The sequence below is a fragment of the Callorhinus ursinus genome, unplaced genomic scaffold (genome assembly GCF_003265705.2).
Source record: "Callorhinus ursinus isolate GAN/ISIS: 27379988/994484 unplaced genomic scaffold, GSC_fseal_2.0 scaffold8, whole genome shotgun sequence".
Taxonomy (NCBI): Eukaryota; Metazoa; Chordata; class Mammalia; order Carnivora; family Otariidae; genus Callorhinus; species Callorhinus ursinus.
In genome coordinates, this window is record NW_027397070.1 from 69,944,955 (window position 1) to 69,963,671 (window position 18,717).

The following is an 18,717-nucleotide window of genomic DNA, read 5'->3' on the forward strand; positions in this document are numbered from 1 at the left end:
ATGGCTGTCACCAGACCTGGCCTGCTGATAGCAAGGGGGACGTAGGACCCAACCCGGAAAGGCCAGGTGGCAGCCCTGATGCCCCAGGAGCCATCACAATGGCGGGCCAAGTCGGAGAGCAGCCACAGAAGCTGGGCCTGCAGAGAGTCATGACCCAGGGCCCAGGGCAGACGGGACAAGGGCACTTCTCAGTTCATGCCAACAGAAGAAATCAAGTACAGATGAACCTTTGGGCTGAGGGAGGTCCCAGCAAGAAAAAGTCATGATCCCTTGCCCGATTTCCTTTCCCGAGTCAATCTGTCGATGCAGAACCCATTGACTGAAGAGTTGGCTGAGCCCCAAGGAAGGGGGACCCCACAACATAACAGTAAGTACACATGGTAATATTTCCCCCCAGTTTTTCCACCAAAGGGACCTACGGCCACATTCTTAGCTAAATGCAGTGGGGGAAAGGGAGCACCCCAAATTTTGAGGACTGCTGGTTGCAGGGCTGGAACGGATTTGATACCAGAGACATGAAGTGTCGTCATGGCCCCTACGACACTGGGGCGTGTGCAGACCAGGAGATAATGGAGTCCCATCCAAGGTCCACCTTCCCGTGAAGCCATGGAGTCCACGGACCCACCTAAGAGTGATTTCTTTCATCCTCAAATGAGTAGTTGGGATTGACGTACTTAGCAATGGGTGCATTTCCCACATTGGGTTCTTGGTCTGCAGGGTAAGAACCATCGGAATGAGGGAAGCCAAATGGAAGTTTGTAACGAACCCCTCCTGGGGCGCCTGGGGGTGTTCAGTCAGTTAAGCATCCAACTCTTGATTTCTGCCCAGGACGTACTCTCAGGGTCATGAGATTGAGCCCAGCATCGGGCTCAGTGCTGGGCATGGAGCCTGCTTTGATTCTCTCTCTCCATCTCTCTCTAGCCCTTCCTTTATTTATTTGAGAGAGAGACAGAGAGAGTGAAAGAAAGTGAAAGAGAGAGAGAACACGAGCGGGGAGGGGCCGAGAGGGCGAAGCAGACTCCCCGCTGAGCAGGGATTCCGATCCGGGGCTTGATCCCTGGAATCCAGGATCATGACCTGAGCTGAAGGCAGAGGCTTAACTGACTGAGCCTTCCGGGTGCCCTGGGTAGCTCTATTTTTAACTTATTGAGGAACCTCCACACTGTTTTCCAGAGGGGTTGCACCAGCTTGCATTCCCACCAACAGTGTAGAAGGGTTCCCCTCTCTCCGCATCCTTGCCAACATCTGTCATTCCCGACTTTTTAATTTTAGCCATTCTGACTGGTGTGAGGTGATATCTTATTGTGGTTTTGATTTGTTTTTCCCTGATCTCGAGTGATGTTGAGCATTTTCTCATGTGTCTGTTGGCCATTTGTATGTCTTCTTTGGAGAAATGTCCATTCATGTCTTCTGCCCATTTCTTGACTGGATTATTTGTTTTTTGGGTATTGAGTTTGTTAAGTTCTTTATAGATTTGGATACTGGCAAGAATTACACTTTTTGAAAAACAACTCCTGGAGTGCTAGTTGGCCTAATAAAGACAAGATGCCTGATCACATTACACCAAGTGGCCAGCCGCTCCAACCCCCACCATAATGCTCTATCAGACGAAACAAGTCATCAGATTAAATTGGCCAAGCAGCAGTCCACCATCACATGGAAATGGTGCATGGGAGACCAAACACCAGCAGGACCAGAGGGCGCATGCTGCAGGAGCAGGTAGCCCACACCCCCATGGCACCCACCAGTGTTATCCCAGCACCCCTCCCTCTGCTCAGGTCTGTGCCTGTGTGGAGCAGGAAATGCCTGAATGCAGTTTACAAATGGGTCAGTTCAGTGTGAGGATGCAAGCCAAAGACAGATGCCACCCTTCACTCAAGGGTGGCCTTGAAATTAACAAGAGCTTCAGGTGGTCATCTACCTTGTGTGAAAAGAGGAGCAGACAGAAGTTATATATAGACTCATGAGTAGTGACAAGTGGCCTGGCTACTTGGTTAGGATCTTGAATGGAAAAAAAGAAAAGGGGGGGCGGGTGGGGAGAAGTAGATCAGAGGCAAGGAATTCTCGGGCAGAGCCATGACGCGCATATGGGAGTAGACGTGAAGGGTAGACCAGCAAACTGTCAGCGTAAGAGAGGCCCTAGGTAATGAAGCAGACAACATAACCCAGCCACTTGACACCAGCCAGCCTCTGCCATGGGCCACCCCGGGGCTGGCACAACGGGGCACGTGAAGGAAACGACCGTGGTGGCAGAAACGCAGGGTACACACGGGTCCAACAGCATAGCCTCCCACTTGTCAAACCTGATGGCTAGACCTACTGCCACCACAGAACATCCAACATGACAGCAGTAGAGACCGTTGCTGACCCCTACCATGGAGCCATTCTTGCAGAAGACCAACCAGCCACTTCGTGGCACCTTTGACTCCACTGGGCCATCTCCATTCAGCACCGCCTGTGGTTTGTTCATCCAAGAGCAGACACCTACTTCCCCATGGGTTTGCCTCTCCTGCCAGCCAGACCTCAGTCAGCATCACTATCCGAGGGCTTAGGGTTCAACCCATCAGCATGGAATCTCACATGATTCACATCAGTCCCGGAGAGCCAATTTCTAGCCAAAACATTGTGGGCGGGGACCCACTGGCCGTAGCACACACCACACCTTTCAGAAGCTGCTGCCCTGACCATGTTGGACTGCCTATGAGAGGTGCCAGTTCTCTCTTTTCCTAGAGAATAAAACCCTGATTCTTATCGGGCACATGGCCATGCAAAATAAAGACTACATTTCCCAACCTTCCTTGCAGCCAAGGGTGGCCATGTGACTAAGTTCTGGCCAATGGGATGTGAGCAGGAGGGCACTCCGCATTACACTTCTGGTTCATGCTCTTAAAGGGGCAGCGAGAGTCTGTGCCTTTCCACCCCTCCGCCCTCACCCGCCAGAATGCAGCGCAGGTGGGAGCCATCCAGGACCAAGCCGATGAGGGCAAGATGCCAGGGACGGCAGGGGCCATGACAGCTTCACAGAGCCCAAATTGACCCGCAGCCGGACCTCCGGAGAAGTAAGTGCCTACCCTGTTTAAGGCACGGTTATTCTGAGTCCACCACAAGCAGCCCAGCCTATGTCCCAGCTAAGAAACCATGTCAACCGCTTGTCACTCTGTCCCCGCATCTCCCAGGTCAGAAACCTGGGAGGTCTCCGTAGTGAAGCCAGACCCATTCAAAATAATCACCGCGGCCAATCCCTGTGTGTTTTTCTGCACACACTGAGGTCCTCACCTGTTTCCACATGGACCTCTGACACCAACCCAAGAAGACATCGTGACTAGATTTACAGTTGAAGAAGGCTGAGGGGCGCCTGGGGGGTTCAGTCGGTTCAGCCACCAAGTCTCAGCTCAGGTCTTGATCTCAGGATCGTGAAGTCAAGCCCTGCATTGGGCTCCACACTGGGTGCGAAGCCTACCAAAAAGAAAAACAAAAACAAAAACACTGAGACTCAGAGAGGTCAGGCAGCTTGCCAAGGTCACACAGCGAATGACCAGCAGGGCCACTAGACTGGCAAGTCCATTCTGCTAGTCTCCCCTTCTGCATGTCCCTCAAAGCCACTCGCTCCTCTCCAGTCCCCCAGCTGCTGCCTTGGGCCCGGCCACCACGGTCCCCTCCCACCTCGTGGCCTTCCCTCTTATCCCAGAAAAGCAGCCTCCACGCCTCAGGCAATGGCCTTTCAAAGATAATCTGAGGGCATCACCACCCTGCTTGAGCCTGCTATGGCTCCCCATTGCCTCAGGGTGAAGGCAGCTGCCTCACCACAAACTTCAAGGCCCTTGGTGGCCGGGTCCAGACCCGCCCACCCCACAGCCACCCTGACCCACACTGCCTACCCACCTCACCCCGCCACTTCCCACACGGACTTAGCTCCGGGCTGGGCCCCCTTGCCAGACACCAGGAGCCATGTGTGAGAGGCGCTGCCATACCCACTTTACAGGTGAGAACGCTGACGCTCCAGTGGTAGGTTGGCTCACCAGGGACCCAGAGTTGTGGACCCCAGGAACTGGGACTCGAGCCCAGGTGATCCATCTTGTGAGTCTACTCACTTTCTGTCTCACCTGATTCAGGCCTGGGTGAGGCCCTGAGCCTACACAGGACGTCTGGCCTGGGGCCGCACTGTGTGGCGGGTGGGGGGTAGGTGGGAGCACTTTGGTCCCATAACAACAGGATAGGAGGCTCAGGGAGGTGAGGGGCCTTCGCAAGTGTGCACAGCAGGGAGCACCCAAGAGGGTTGGAGCCAGGAGCCTAGACACCCCTGCCTGAGCCCTGCGTCACCCCATTTTACTTGATTCACTCAACAGTGGTCTGGCCACAGGGAATTATGGGTCTCTGCAGGGAAAACCTGGGCCTTCCCCTTCCTCCTGCATAAAACCTGGGTAAGTCCCATGAGTTCTCTGAGCTTCAGGTTCCCAATCTGTCACAGGGGTGGTAGCCCTGCACACGATCTATCGCTGTGCAGGTCAGCCCAGATGAAAGGAACCCGGGCAGGTGCCTGCAGAGACAATGGCTGGTGGTTCCTGTGTGTCCCCAGGCCTCCTGAAGGAGGAGGTATTCCAGGCAGGGCCTCGTGTGTGCAAAGGCCCTGCAGGGCACGGCCTGGGAGGGTGGTGCACAGGGAGAGCGGGCTTGGCAGACTCCCCATTCAGCATTAAGCTCTCCCCACAGGAGCCTCTAACCCAAAAATGCCCCACTCACTGAGCTGAGGGCTCCTGCTCAAACTTGCAGTCTGCCCCACGAGTCATGCTCAAACAATGGATGTGCACGCCCTCCCTGCCTTCCTGGCCAGGTGTTCTGGGCACCCCCCCCCTCATCTAAGAGTCCTGGGAGTGAGGGGTGGGCAGGAGGTAGCAGGAAGGCCCAGAGACACAGGGCCTCTGGGAGTCGGGCCAGGCACAGACACCCCCTCCGTCCCCAGCCTCTGCCTAGGGAGGGGGCTATCAGAGGAGGCACAGACCCACCCCACACCCCCCAGCTGCTCCTCAGAACTCAGAGGTCTTGAGAGCTCCTTTCCCCCCAGGCCTCAGTTTCCCTACCCATGACACAGGAACAGTAGGTCCTGCCCTGCCCAAGGACAACCCGGGTCTGGAAGTGCCCAGTGACCTGGGCAGGCCACTACACAGCACCCTCCTGCCAAGGGTGGCCCCCACTACCGCTCGGACCCCCCTCACCCCTCCCCACAGCTCCCCCTGCAAAGGATCTCAGACAGAGGACTGAGAGCAGGAGTGGGGCCAACGGCAGCGCCCTGGCTCCCAGGCCCTGGGGGGACGGAAGGGAGGAGGTCGGGGTGCAGGAATGGCGGCAGGCAGCCTGGGGGAGCACAGGTAAGGGGGGGCCTGGGGGGGCTCTTTAAAACCCTCCTCAAGGCTGCGATGCTTCGCTGTGGGGGAGGGTGGTGGTGACCTGGTGAGTCCCGACAGGCAGGCGCCAGTGGAATTCTGGCCCGGTGGCTGACGGGCCTGACTATCTCTGTAAAAGGGGCCACTGCCCCCTGGCCCTGGTCTAGGAACAGAGTATGCTCTGCAGGCCTTGGTGGGGCTGCACAGGGAGCTCAATCCCAGGGGCCCGCTGCACACTTGGCCCTGAGGCGCATGAGCTGAGCTGGGAGCCCAGAACCAGAGCCTAGGAGGGAGGCAGGAAGGGGAAGAGGGAAAGAGGGAGGGAGCAAGCGACTTTGTGCCCATCTTACAGATGACGACAGCCGACAGCCGGGCCCTGAGGAGCCGTGACATCCCCCGCCCCCAGGGATGCCCGAGGACCGAGGTTACCAGGATCTTTAAGCACTGCATATCCGCTTGCAGGCTTCTTGCTAAATTGAATTGACTGTGAGCCCTGGAAGGGAACAGAGGTCATCCGAGGATGGCCAGGGCCTCTGAGGCCCACCCCACACAGGGCCCTCCCCTGCTTATGTCCTGACATAGGGCTGATCCTCCTTACAGGGGTTCTTCAGCCTGGTCTGCAGGCAGAGCCTGAACCCTGGGTGTCTGACCTCATGGCAGGGACCACTGGGCAAAGAGAAGAGGAGGAAGGAGGGGGGAGAAGGGAGGAGGGCAGAAGGGGGAGGGAGGGGGCGGAGAGAGGGGGAAGGAAGATGAAGGAGGGGGAGGCAGATCAGGATTAGTGCTCTGCTTCTCCAGGAGGGCCCCATCCCCTGCCCCTGAGTCTCTGAGATCCAAGTCCCTAGAGAAGCTACAAATCACAAATTCCAGGTCTGGGGCTCTGCTGGCCACCTCACCCGACCTAAGGCTATAAGTCCTTCCCGTTTCCTAGACCCATCCTCTGCAAACTCCTCTCCATTCACTCCTCCCTTGGCAAAAATCTCACCTTCAGGGGCCCGGAGGCACATGGCCTTTTGACTCATTCTTCACAGACAGATAGTTTTTCCTTTGGCTAAAATTGATCTGCCCCATAACTCTCCACCCTCACCCCAGCCCTGGTTCTGTCCACAGAGGACACAGAGAACAAGTCAGATCAATTTGTCCCTGAAAGTTTAAACACTTCCAGCTTTTCCAACCTCCTTTAGGAACTTCTTTCAAGAAACTCTCCCAACGGCATGTTTAAACTATCTCTCCAACATCATGTTTAAAATCATTCACAGTGAAGTTCTCTCTGTGGCTCTTATTTTAATCAGAAAACATAAACCAAATTTCTCAGTCAAAACATACATTCAGTGGAGAAGGCGCGAGACCACATAACTTTATGGTTTTACTGCTTAAACTCACTGCGTGATTCAGGTCACAAAATCCAAGACCACCCCTCCAGTGGTCTTTTTAAGTTAAAATTTTAATTTGCTCTATTCCACAAACATAATGATGGCGAGATTTGAAGTCCCAACCACACACCAACACTCATCCAACAGGCAAACAAGAGAGCATGTACAGAAATACAAAGCTAAAAGGGAAAAGCAGAGGGTATGGGTGATGATGATGACCTCTTCTAGCCTGAGTAAGCCCTGGAAGGTAGGGAAAGGGTGCTCCTGGCAGCAGGAACAGCAAGGGCAAAGGTTCAGAGTCAGAGCAAGCTCAGCATGTTCCAGCAAGGAGAGAAGTGGGAACAGGGGAGGTGGGAGGGCAGGTTGAAGGGGAGAAAAAGTGGGTCTACATGGGAAGTCAACTGTGCAAATCACAAGAGCTCGCTTTCTCCTCCTCAGAGCAGAGAAAATGGTTTAAGGGAGGTTCTGGGTAGGAGGGTGGGGGCACTGAAGTTTGCAGAAGGGATAGGCCCAGGTGGTGAGGACAGAGACCAAGGCATAAATCAAGACCTGCACAGAGCTCTGGCTCACTCGGATGGGCTTGGGAGGCACCCCCCGCCACTACTCTGGGAAGGTGCAGGGGACCCACAGGGTACCTAGAGCTGAGCCCAGACCCCTTCCCTCAGCAGAATGAGGAGGAGTAGTGAAGACCCTGGGGTGGGGCCCTTGCTCTCCTCTCTTCCCAGAGGGGGTGGTCCTGGGGCACCCCCATTCAATTTCCTCTACCCAAACCTTACGCTGCTTCATGTACCAGACTTCTGGCTCAGGCAGGACGTCTGCACTCTGGCTTGTCCTCTCAGCCCAGAAAGTGGGGGACAGCTATTCTGGCCTCAGATCTGGTCACCACAGAGAGGCCAGAGCCCCACTCATGGAGCTGAGGTGGCCAAGGTCCCCGAGGATGCAGGGCCTTACACCTCCAGCCACACCTGCTTCTCTTCTTCCCACCTCCTAAGCCTCCAACCCTGTCTACAGGATCATGCCCTAGCTCCTAACTCTGCCTTTCTGGCTGTATCTCTTGCTGCTGTCTCCCTAGTATTTCTGGGAAACTTGACTTGCATCTCACTCTCTCCACACATTTGCTCAGCTCTTCCCACAGTCTAGAATGCCTGTACCACAGCCCCTTCCCCAGGAAAGTTTTATTTATTCCAGAGCCCATCACCTACAGATACCCTTTCCCAATCCCTATCACACCCACCCAGAAATAGATGTGGTGCCTCCCTCCTCAAGATCCTCACAGGTCTTACTGGATTCTGTTCTGATATTTGTGTAAGTGCTTAGAACACAGTGATCACCATATAGATGATTATTGATCACTAATTTTTCCAGTGTGTTTCCATGATGTTTCCTGTAACTCTTTGTCTATTCTAGACATTAATCCCTGGTCAGTTTTGGATGTTGCAGGTAAACTCTCTTCATCTGTCACCTACCTGTTAAATTTGCTTACAACACAGATTTGGAGTTATCAGATCAGGGATTTAAAATAACTATGATCAATATGCTAAGAGCTCTAATGGAAAAAGTAGACAACATGCAATAAATGATAGGTAATATCAGCAGAGAGATGGAAACCCTAAGAAAAAATCCAAAGGAAATTCTAAAAATGAAAAACACTATAACAGAAATGAAGAATGCCTTTGATGGGTTCATCAGTAGATTGAACACAGCCAAGGAAAGAATTAATGAGCTTGAAAATATGCCCATAGAAACTTCCCAGACTGAAATGTAAAGAGGGAAAAAAATGTAAAGAATGAACAAGAGAGAGCAGAATACCCAAGAACTGTGGAGCAGTTTCAAAAGGTGTAATAGACACATAATTGCAACACCACAAGGAGAAGAGATAATGAAGCAGAAGAAACATCTGAAGTAATAATGGCTGAGAACTTTCCAAAATTAATGAAAGACAGCTAACCACAAATCCAGGAAACTCCGAAAATACCAAGCAAGAAAAACACCCAAAAATCTACACCTAAACATACCATATTTAGCTGGAGAAAAAGAGAAAATTTTGAAAGAACAAAAGGAAAAAGGTGCTTTACCTAGAGAGGAAAAAAGGATTAGAATTACATCAGATTTCTCTTCAGAAAGCAAGCAAGAAGAGAATGGAGTGAAATATTTAAAGGTTTTTTTTTTAAGATTTTATTTATTTATTTGACAGAGAGAGACACAGTGAGAGAGGGAACGCAAGCAGGGGGAGGGTCAGAGGGAGAAGCAGACCTCCCGCTGAGCAGGGAGCCCGATGTGGGGCTCAATCCCAGGACCCTGGGACCATGACCTGAGCCGAAGGCAGACGCTTAACGACTGAGCCACCCAGGTGCCCCAATATTTACAGGGTTTAAAGAGAAAACTCACTGACCTATAATTCTTTTTTTTTTCCTGACCTATAATTCTATATCCAGCAAAACTATCCTTCAAAAATGAGGCCTGGGTTAGTCAGTTAAGCATCTGCCTTTGGCTCAGGTCATGGTCCCGGGCTCCTGGGAATGAGTCTGGCATAGGGCTCGTTGCTCAGCAGGGAGCCTGCTTCTCCCTTTGCCTACCACTCCTCCTGCTTGTGCTCTCTCTCTCTCTGACAAATAAATAAATCTTAAAAAAAAAACCAAAAAACTTTTTCAGACAAATAAAAATTGAAAGAATTCATTACCACCAGCTCTGCCTTGCAAGAAATGTTAAAAGAAGTTCTTCAAGAAGAAAGGGGAAAAAAAAATTTTATATATATATATATATATATATATATATATATGTCAGAAACTTGAACCTATGCTTAAAAAAAAGGGAAAACATCAGAGAAGGACTGTTAAAAGGTAAAGTAAAATGTTTTCTTTTTCTTATTCTTAATTAATCTAACAAATGTTTGTTTAAATTAGTAATATTAACAATGTATCCTCTGTTTATAGCATATGGATAAGTGAAATTAATGATAGCAATTTTAAAAGAATATGGGAAGGAGAAATTGGGAACAATGTGTTATAAAGTACTTGCACTATATGTGAAGTAGTATAGCGTTACTTGGAGGTGGACTTCAGTTAGTTATAAAAGTATATCGCTAACTCTAGGGCAATCACTAAAATTTTTTTAAAGTGAAGAGAGAAAATGGAATCATTAAAAAATGCTCAATTAAAACAGAAGGCAGAAAAAAGAAACAAAGAATAAGGGCAATGAATACAAAACCATTACAAGCATGGTAGATATTCATCCAGCTCTATCAATAACCACTTTAAATGTGAATGCCCTAAATACACCAATTAAAAGTAGACTGAGAAAACAAGACCCAACTCTATGGTATCAACAAGAAACCCATCTTAAATATAATGACACATATAAATTAAAAGCAAAAAAAAGCAGAGATGGAGAAAGTTATACAATGCTAACACAAATCAAGAAAGCTGATGTAGCTTTATTAATTTCAGACAAAGCAGACCTCAAGGCAAAGAAAATTATCAGGGATAAGGAAAGACATTACATAATGATAAAGGTGTCAATTCTTCAAGAAGGTGTAACAATCCTTAATGTGTTTGCACCTCACAACAAAGTATCAAAATGCATGAAGCAAAAACCGATAGAACTTCATGGAGAGATGACAAGTCCACTATTATAGTTGGAGATTTCAACACCCCTATTTCAGTAATTAATACATGAAGCATGCAGAAAATCAGTAAGGATATACTTGACCTCAACAGCACTATCAATCAACTCAATTCAAACTATTCTATATGATACTATGGTGGTGGATACATGACATGATGCATTTTGTCAAAACCCACAAAACTAAACATTTCATAAAAAATGAAACCTAATACATGCAAATTTTTAAAATCATTTAGGATGTTGGGGGAATCACAGGAAGGAATGCAGACCATAAGAACAGAATCTAGGTGTATTTGTCAAATGTATAAAACAACCTCAGTGAAAGGGATGGAGGGAAAATATGCTAACCCAAAATAATTTTGGAGATGCGTGGAGTCCGTAAGTCTAAAAGGAACTGCACCTAACATTGTACTCTTGTTGATCACTGTTTCCCATGATGGGACAGTATTAATTCTGATAGTGCTATACATGTACCATAGAACTGCACAATTAGGTCAAGGGATGGTGGGTGCTAGAATCCATGTTTCTCACTGTTGGAGATGTAGAATGTTGGGAATTTACAGATAAGCAAAGGGAGGAGGCTAGAATGATTCATGGGGTAATGGATTGGATTTGGAGGCATCAGCATGAATGCATGTTGAGTTTAGGAATAGATACAGATGCTTACATATAGATATGTATGTATACATGGGTTCCTATACACATGTGTATCCCTTATTCTGTCAACTGAGAGGGCCTTGAAGCAACAACATTGAGTACATCCAGAAGGCAGATCTTGGTTTTTTATACCATTTTCCAGTAAAAGGAATGAGGGCTCCTTGAAGAAATGACCAATTCTGAAGCTGGGACAGGAAATATACAAAATGAACCTGGAGCATCTTATAGTGCCAGAAAGTAAGGAAGTGCTAAAACAAAAACAAACAAACAAACAAAAACAAAAACCTACCTGCATTGATGGGGGCATGTCAAAAGGACACAGAAGACAACTGAAAGAGCTCCCAATAGCCAAAGCTGAAACAATTCAAGCAACAAGATTGATTACTACTGGATTATACTGCAAACTACAAATAAATCTCCACGAGTCCATACTGATATAAATAAAGGATTGAATAAATAAATAAATGTGGGAGAAGAGACAAATCTCCCTTGCAGAAGAATCCCAAATAATTTATATAGTTTTCCCCCTAGGGAAGGAAGCATAATTCTCCACTCCTTAAGTTTGGGCTGAAGGGTGACATCCTTCTCTACAACTACTATGGAAGCGGGGGAGGGTGACTTTATAATGGAGAAATCTGATAAATACCTCAGCAAGGTGACCAAGGTCAACATCAACAGTGATACGTCATATTGATACTATGTACCCTTGATAGACTGTGATGAGAATGGTGCATTTTCTCTGGTCTTTTCCCCCAAACTCCAGTCTAATCCTCAGAAAAACATCAGACAAATCTTAACTGAGGAACATTCTACAAAATATCTGACCAGTACATCTCAAGAGTACCAAATTCATCAAAAACAAGGACAGTCTGAGAAACTCTCACTGCCAAGAGGAGCCTAAGGAGACATGAAAAGTAAGTGGGCTAAGACCCTGGGACAGAAGAGGACATTGGGTAAAAACTAATGAAGTCCAAATGAACCACAGTCATTAGTTAGTACTACGTGCCAGTACTGGTTTATTAATTGTAATAGAACAAAAGAGGAAAGAGTCAGTAACCTCAAAAAGTTCAATAGAAATCAGAGAGAAATAGGGTTGAAAAGAAATGAGCAGAGCTTCAGGGACCTGTGGGGCAATGTCGAAAGGCCATCCATAAATATAATTGGAGCCACAAAAAGAGAAGGAAGAGAAAATGGGGAAGAATAAATATTTAAAGAAATAATGCCCAAGATTTCCCAAATGTAGTGAAAGGCAAAAATTTAAGGATTCAAGAAGCTCAGTAGACTCCAAACAGAATAATAATTTTTAAAAAGTGCCTGAGCACACAATAGTTGAACTGCTAAAAACAGAAATAAAGAGGAAAGTCATAAAAAGAGCCAGAAACCATAATTACATACAATAGAACAAAAATTCAAAAACCACTGATTTCTCATCAGAAACTATGGAGATGAGAAGACAGAATAACATCTTTCAAATGCTGAAAGAAAAAAACTTTCCTCTTTAACCAAAGAAAGTATCCTTCCAGAATGAAGGTGAAATAAGAACATTTTCAGAGGAAGAGAATTTGTATATAGCACACCTGCCCTGCAAGAAATCCTACAGAAAGTTCTTCAGGCTGAAGGGAAATGATACCAGATGGAAACTCAGATCTTTGGGAAGGAATAGAGAGCCTCAAAAATGACGAGTATTTGGTAATTTTTTAACTTCTTATTTCTTAAAAGTAGATAAGGCTTTTTAAAGAAAACTACATTTTCCTGTTACAATGTGTGTTGACATATTACATATAACAACAATAACGTAAAGGATGGGGGAAGTGACAAATGGATGCATATGGTTACAAGATTTCTACTGTACTTGAAGTGGTAAAATATTCCTTCTAAGTAGACTGGCAAAAGGTAAGAATGCACATTTTAATCCCTGCAACAACTATTAAAGAAATATTTTGGGGGCACCTGGGTGGCTCAGTCAATTGAGCCAATTCTTGATTTCAGCTCAGGTCATGCTCTCAGTGTTGTAGGATCGAGCCCTGCATTCGGCTCTGCGCTAGGCGTGGAGCCTGCTTAGGATTCTCTCTCTCCCTCTCTCTCTCTGCCCCTCCCACCCTGCTCACACTCTCTCTCTCAAAAATTAATTAATTAATTAATTAATTTTAATACAAGAAGGTATAGCTAAAAATGCCAATAGATAAGTTAAAATAAAACTCTGAAAGATATTCAAATTATCCCAAAGAAGACCAAAAAAAAAAAAAAAAAGAATCATAGGAAACAAAAACAAAAGGGACAATCAGAAAACAAATAACAAAATGAGAGACATACATGAACCAAATACTACAATTAAAAGGCAGGGCCTATCAGAATGGATACAAAGGCAAGAACCAACCAAGTGATATTCTTGGGGTACCTGGGTGGCTCAGTCAATTAAGCGTCTGCCTTCAGCTCAGGTCATGATCCCAGGGTCCTGGGATTGAGCCCTGCACTGGGCTCCCTGCTCAGTATGGAGTCTGCTTCTGCCTCTGCCTCTCCCTCTCCCCACCAACTTGTGCTCTCTCTCTCTCTCTCTCACTTCTCTTTCTCTCAAATAAATAAATAAAATCTTTAAAAACTAAATAAAAAATCAAAGTGATATTCTCTAAATATAAAGACACAGAATGGTGGGAAGTAAATGGATGTGAAGACAGAGAGAGAAAAAAGTAAGTATAAAATGCTGAAATCATTATATTAATATTAGATTTAAGAAAGACTTCAAGACCAAGGGTTTTGCTAGAGAAAATTAAGACAATTCATGAAGATAAAAGGGTCACTTCATCATAAAGACATAACAGACATTAGGGTATTCATATAATAATAAAACTTCAAAATATATGAAGCAAAATTTAACAGAATTTAAAGGGAAAATAGATAACTCTTTAATAATTATTAGAGATTTTAACTCCACTCTCTCAGACCTAAATGACATAGATAATCTGAACAATACCATCAACCACCTTGACCTAACTGATATTTATGGGACACCACATCTAACAATTACAGAGTCCACATCCTTTTCAAGGGCATTCATCAAAATAGACCATATGCTGAGCTATAAAACAAAGTTCAATAAATTTAAAAGGACTGAAATCAGACAGAGTATATCTGACCACAGCGGAATTAAATCCAATAATACAATATCTAGGAAACCCACAGATATTTTGGAATCAAAAAACACACTCCTAAATAATCAATGAATGAAAGAAACCACAAGAACTGAATAATGATGAAAATACGACATGTCAAAATTTATGGGATGTAACTAAAAGAGCACTTAGAGGCCAATGTATAGCTTTAAAAGCTTATAAAGAAAAAAGAGAACTATAAAAATCAGTGACCTAAGGCTATAAGAAGCTAAAATAGAAGAGTAAGGAAAGTGGATAAAGAAAGGAGAAGGAAAGCAATAACACAGAGCAGAAATCAACAAAGTAGGAAACAGTGGAGACAACTAACAAGGCCAAACATTGGCTCTTTGAAAAGATGAACACAATTGATAAACCTGTAGCAAGACTGGTCATGAAAAAGAAAACATAAATTACCCATACCAGAAATTAAAGAGATTATCACCACAGATCCTGCATACAACTTTATGCCAGCAAATCCAACAACTTAGATGAAATGGTCAAATTCCTTTGGAAAAAAAAAAAAATTGCAACTTATCAAAACTGACACAGATGAAATAGAAAATCTAAACAGACCTATATTTACTCCAGGCCCAGATGTTTTCACTGGTGAATTATATCAAACATTGAAGGAAGAAATAATACTAAGTTTATAGAAGCTCTCTCAGGAAATAGAGGATAAAGGAAACACTTTTTATTTTAAGGGCTAGCATAATCTTAATCCCAAACCCTGATAAAGACATTGTAAAAAAAAAAAAAAGAAAGAAAGAAAATCACAGACCAATATCTTTCATAAAAATATAGAAACAGGGATGCCTGGGTGGCTCAGTCAATTAAGCATCTGCCTTCGGCTCAGGTCATGATCCCAGAGTCCTGGGATTGAGTCCCACATTGGGCTCCTTGCTCAGTGGGGAGCGTGCTTCTCCCTCTGCCTACTACTCCCCCTGCTTATGTGCTCTCTCTCTCTCTGTGTCAAATAAATAAAATCTTTATAAAAATATATAGAAACAAAAATTCTTAAGATATTAGCAAATAGAATCCAACAATATGTTAAAAAGGCCCAGGCATTTATCCCAGGATAATAAAGATGTTTTAACCCTTGAATACCAACATAATTTATGCCGTAACAAAAGAAGAAAGGAGAACATTTAAAACATGATCAATTCAATACATATACCTGATAACAATCTCAGAAAACTAAAAATAAAGGGAATTTTCCTGGGGGCACCTGGGTGGCTCAGTCCGTTAAGCAACCAACTCTTGAGCTCAGCTCAGGTCTTAATCTCAGGGTCATGAGTTCAAGCCCTGCACTGGGCTCCACGTTGGGTGTGGAACCTATTTTAAAAAAAGAGGGGGGGAATTTTCCTACACCCAATCTAAGAAAAACCTAGGCTAACCTCATACTTAATGCTGAAATATTGACACTTCCCACCTAAGATTGGGAACAAGGCCAGGATGTCCACTCTCACCACTTCTGTTCAACATTATACTGGAGGTCCTGGCATTGTAATTAGGAAAGAAAAATTAAATAAAGGCATAAAGATTGAAGTCAGAACAGCAAAACCATCTCTCTGGCAGATGTCATGTGTCCTTACACAGCAGGACATTCTGCGTGACCAAGCTGAGGACGAGAGCCTGGAAGGCTGAGACCTGACACCGGGGTTGCCAAGAGGCTGGAGCTCGGTGCAGGTGGGAAACTTTGGGGCAGAACTCAGACCCATCCTCCTTGTTGTCAAGGGATCATGGGGGTCACCTGGCACTGTCAGTATTAACTAAGCAGTATCGGGGACCCACAGGGCCAGATGCGCTGTCCCTTTTCAATGCAGACAGATTCAGGGAGCCCTGGCTGTGAGTCCTGACAATGTTGCTACCATTTTCTCCAAGCAGGAGATCAGGAGCCTTGACCTGGAACAGCACGGTTGGCCCAGGGTGTGCAGAGACGGGTTGTTCACAGACCTGAGCAGAAAGACACAGGCGTGCAGCCCAGAACCTTCATGTGTGTAAAAGGAAGCACATCCTCTCTACCTGGCACCGAACTGCTGGTGGGCCCCAAAACTCTGCAATACATTTTAATCAAGTTGCTGGTATAGACAGAAGATCTACACAACACATTTTTCCTGGGTCCTGCACACAGTGGGACAGCCCTGGTTTCCTAATCTGAGAAGTGGGTGAGCGGCATGCCCTCTCAATGGTATGAAAATTGCAGGAAGGTGAAATGCCCAGTGAAGAGGGCGCTCAACAAACATTAACCTCTGTGGTGGCTGCTCTTCCTCCAGCCTCCCCACACCCAGAGGCCCTGGGGAGGAGGCAGAACCTCCGGGTCCCTCCAGCCAATCAGGAGAATGCCCCACTCCCCAAACCCACACCACTGCTCCTGCAGTTTCCTTTCCTGGAATGCCCTTCCTCCTCACTGCTTGGCCAAATTCTGCTGCTTCCTTAATGCCTCGCTCAACCATGCCTCCTCGGGGAGCTCTGTGCCACCCCAGGCAGGCAGGAAGAGCACTGGCCATCTTGTGCTCTGGAGCCCCAGGCCCCCTGCCCCCCATCCACTGTGGTCATGTGAGGCACTGGCTTAGCCCAGACTATGAGGCCAAACCTGGATTTACAGACCCTGGGCCGCGAGATGTTGAGACCATCCCCTATCCGCTTTGGACCCCAGCATTCTCATGGGCACAGAGGGATAAGACCCCATTCCCAGGGGCTTTGAGAGGATGTGGGGGACAACCTGTCCACTTCTGAGGACCAGGCACTCAACCCTTTGTATTATTCTTTCTTTCATCCGTGCTGTGTGCCAGACCCAGGGCAGGCCTTGGGATGAGAATCAGTCATAGCCCTCAGGTTGCTCCTGGGGTGAACATCAACCAGACAGTATCATGAAGTGTGAAAAACGCTGGGGGGTCCAAAGAAGGCCTGAGGCAGCCAGGAGGGCTTCCGGGAAGAGGTGACACCTGAGCTCTGCTATCTTGTAAACTCATATTTATTAAGCATCGTGCCAGGTACTGAGTTACCCACGTCAGATGTGTTATCTCAGCCATGCCTCCCAGCACCTGCAAGACAGGTACTGTGATTACTATCCCTACTTTATAGATGGGAAACCTGAGGTTTAGTGGGGGAAGTCCCTTGCTTGGGTCACATGCATGGTGTGAGTCAGGTAGAAGAAGGTGGGAGAAGTTCAAGGTGGAGGGGACAGAGGAAACCGAGTGTTGGGAGGGGAAGAGCCTGGGTGTTGGGAGTAGAGGGGCCACTCTGGGGCAGTTTGCATGGCCAGAGCATGGGTGGGGGGCCAGGAGTTGTGAGAGCAGGGGCTGAAGAAGGGGCGGGTGGGGGGTGTCAGTCTGGGCACAGGGACAGGAGGAAGCCATAGATGGTGGTTGACAGGGAGGCATCCGGTCAGGTGGGTGGTTTACATAAATGGGTAAGAGAGTAACGTCTCAGAAGGGGGAAATGTACATGTGAGGACAAGGGAGAGGGCAGTGCAGGCCTGAGGGGTGGTGGTCTGGAGCCTGGGGGTCACTCCTGGCTCTCTGAGCAAGGATGGGGGGGTGAGGAGCATCTGTTCCTAGGTCTGAGGAAAGCTTTCATTTTCCATCACTAGGGCGACACCACCCCCAGCTCCAGACGCATGTGGCCACCTGCCTGCGGACACCCCATGGGATGGCGAGTGGGCAGCTCCGTCCCAAACCTGCAGCATCCAGCTCCTTCCAGCCTCCTCCACCCCCACCCTCGCCAGCTCAGCAGATGGTGCCTCCTCCCTTCCAGGGCTCAGACCCAAACTTGGGAGTCACCTTTGACTTCTTTCACTTTTACCTTCAACCCATTGATGTAGTTCTGTGGTCTCCTCCATGTCCAAAGTTTACCCCAAATCTAACTGGTCTCCTCCATGTCCAAAGTTTACCCCAAATCTAACTGGTCCCCCCCTCCACAACCACCCTGGTCTGAGCCATCACTGCTTCTCAGCCAGCCACCTGCTTCTGCCCCCAGGCGCCCAGGAGCATCCTCAAATCCTAAGTTAAGTCACATCACTGTGCACAGTCCTCACCCTATGGCCACAGCAGGGCTGCCCCCAACACCACCCTGCCTTCTTGGCCTCACCATCTACCACTTCCTTTCCCCTCCATCAACCACCTTGGTTTGCCTCAAACTCACTGGGCAAGGTCTGCCTTGGGACCTTTGCACTTGCTGTTCCTTGCCTAAAATGTTCTCTCCTGAGACAGACATGTGACTTGTCCACTCTATTTATTCTGTTTAAATGTCACCTCGTCAGCTCTTCTGGGACCTCCCTTCTTATTCGCCAACCCCTCACCTGGAGTTTCTTCATAGCACTTAGTCTTCACATTGTATTAGGTAATTATTTGCTTATTTCTTCCCTGCCTGCCTCTCCCTAGTTGTCAGAGTCCTGATCCTATTTATTGCTGGAACCCCAGTGCCTAGAAAGGGTCTGGCAAACAGTAAGGCAGAACTTAAAGTCATTGAAAGAAAAAAAGAGAGAAAGAAGAAAGAAAAGAAAGAAAGAAAGAAAGAAAGAAAGAGAAAGAA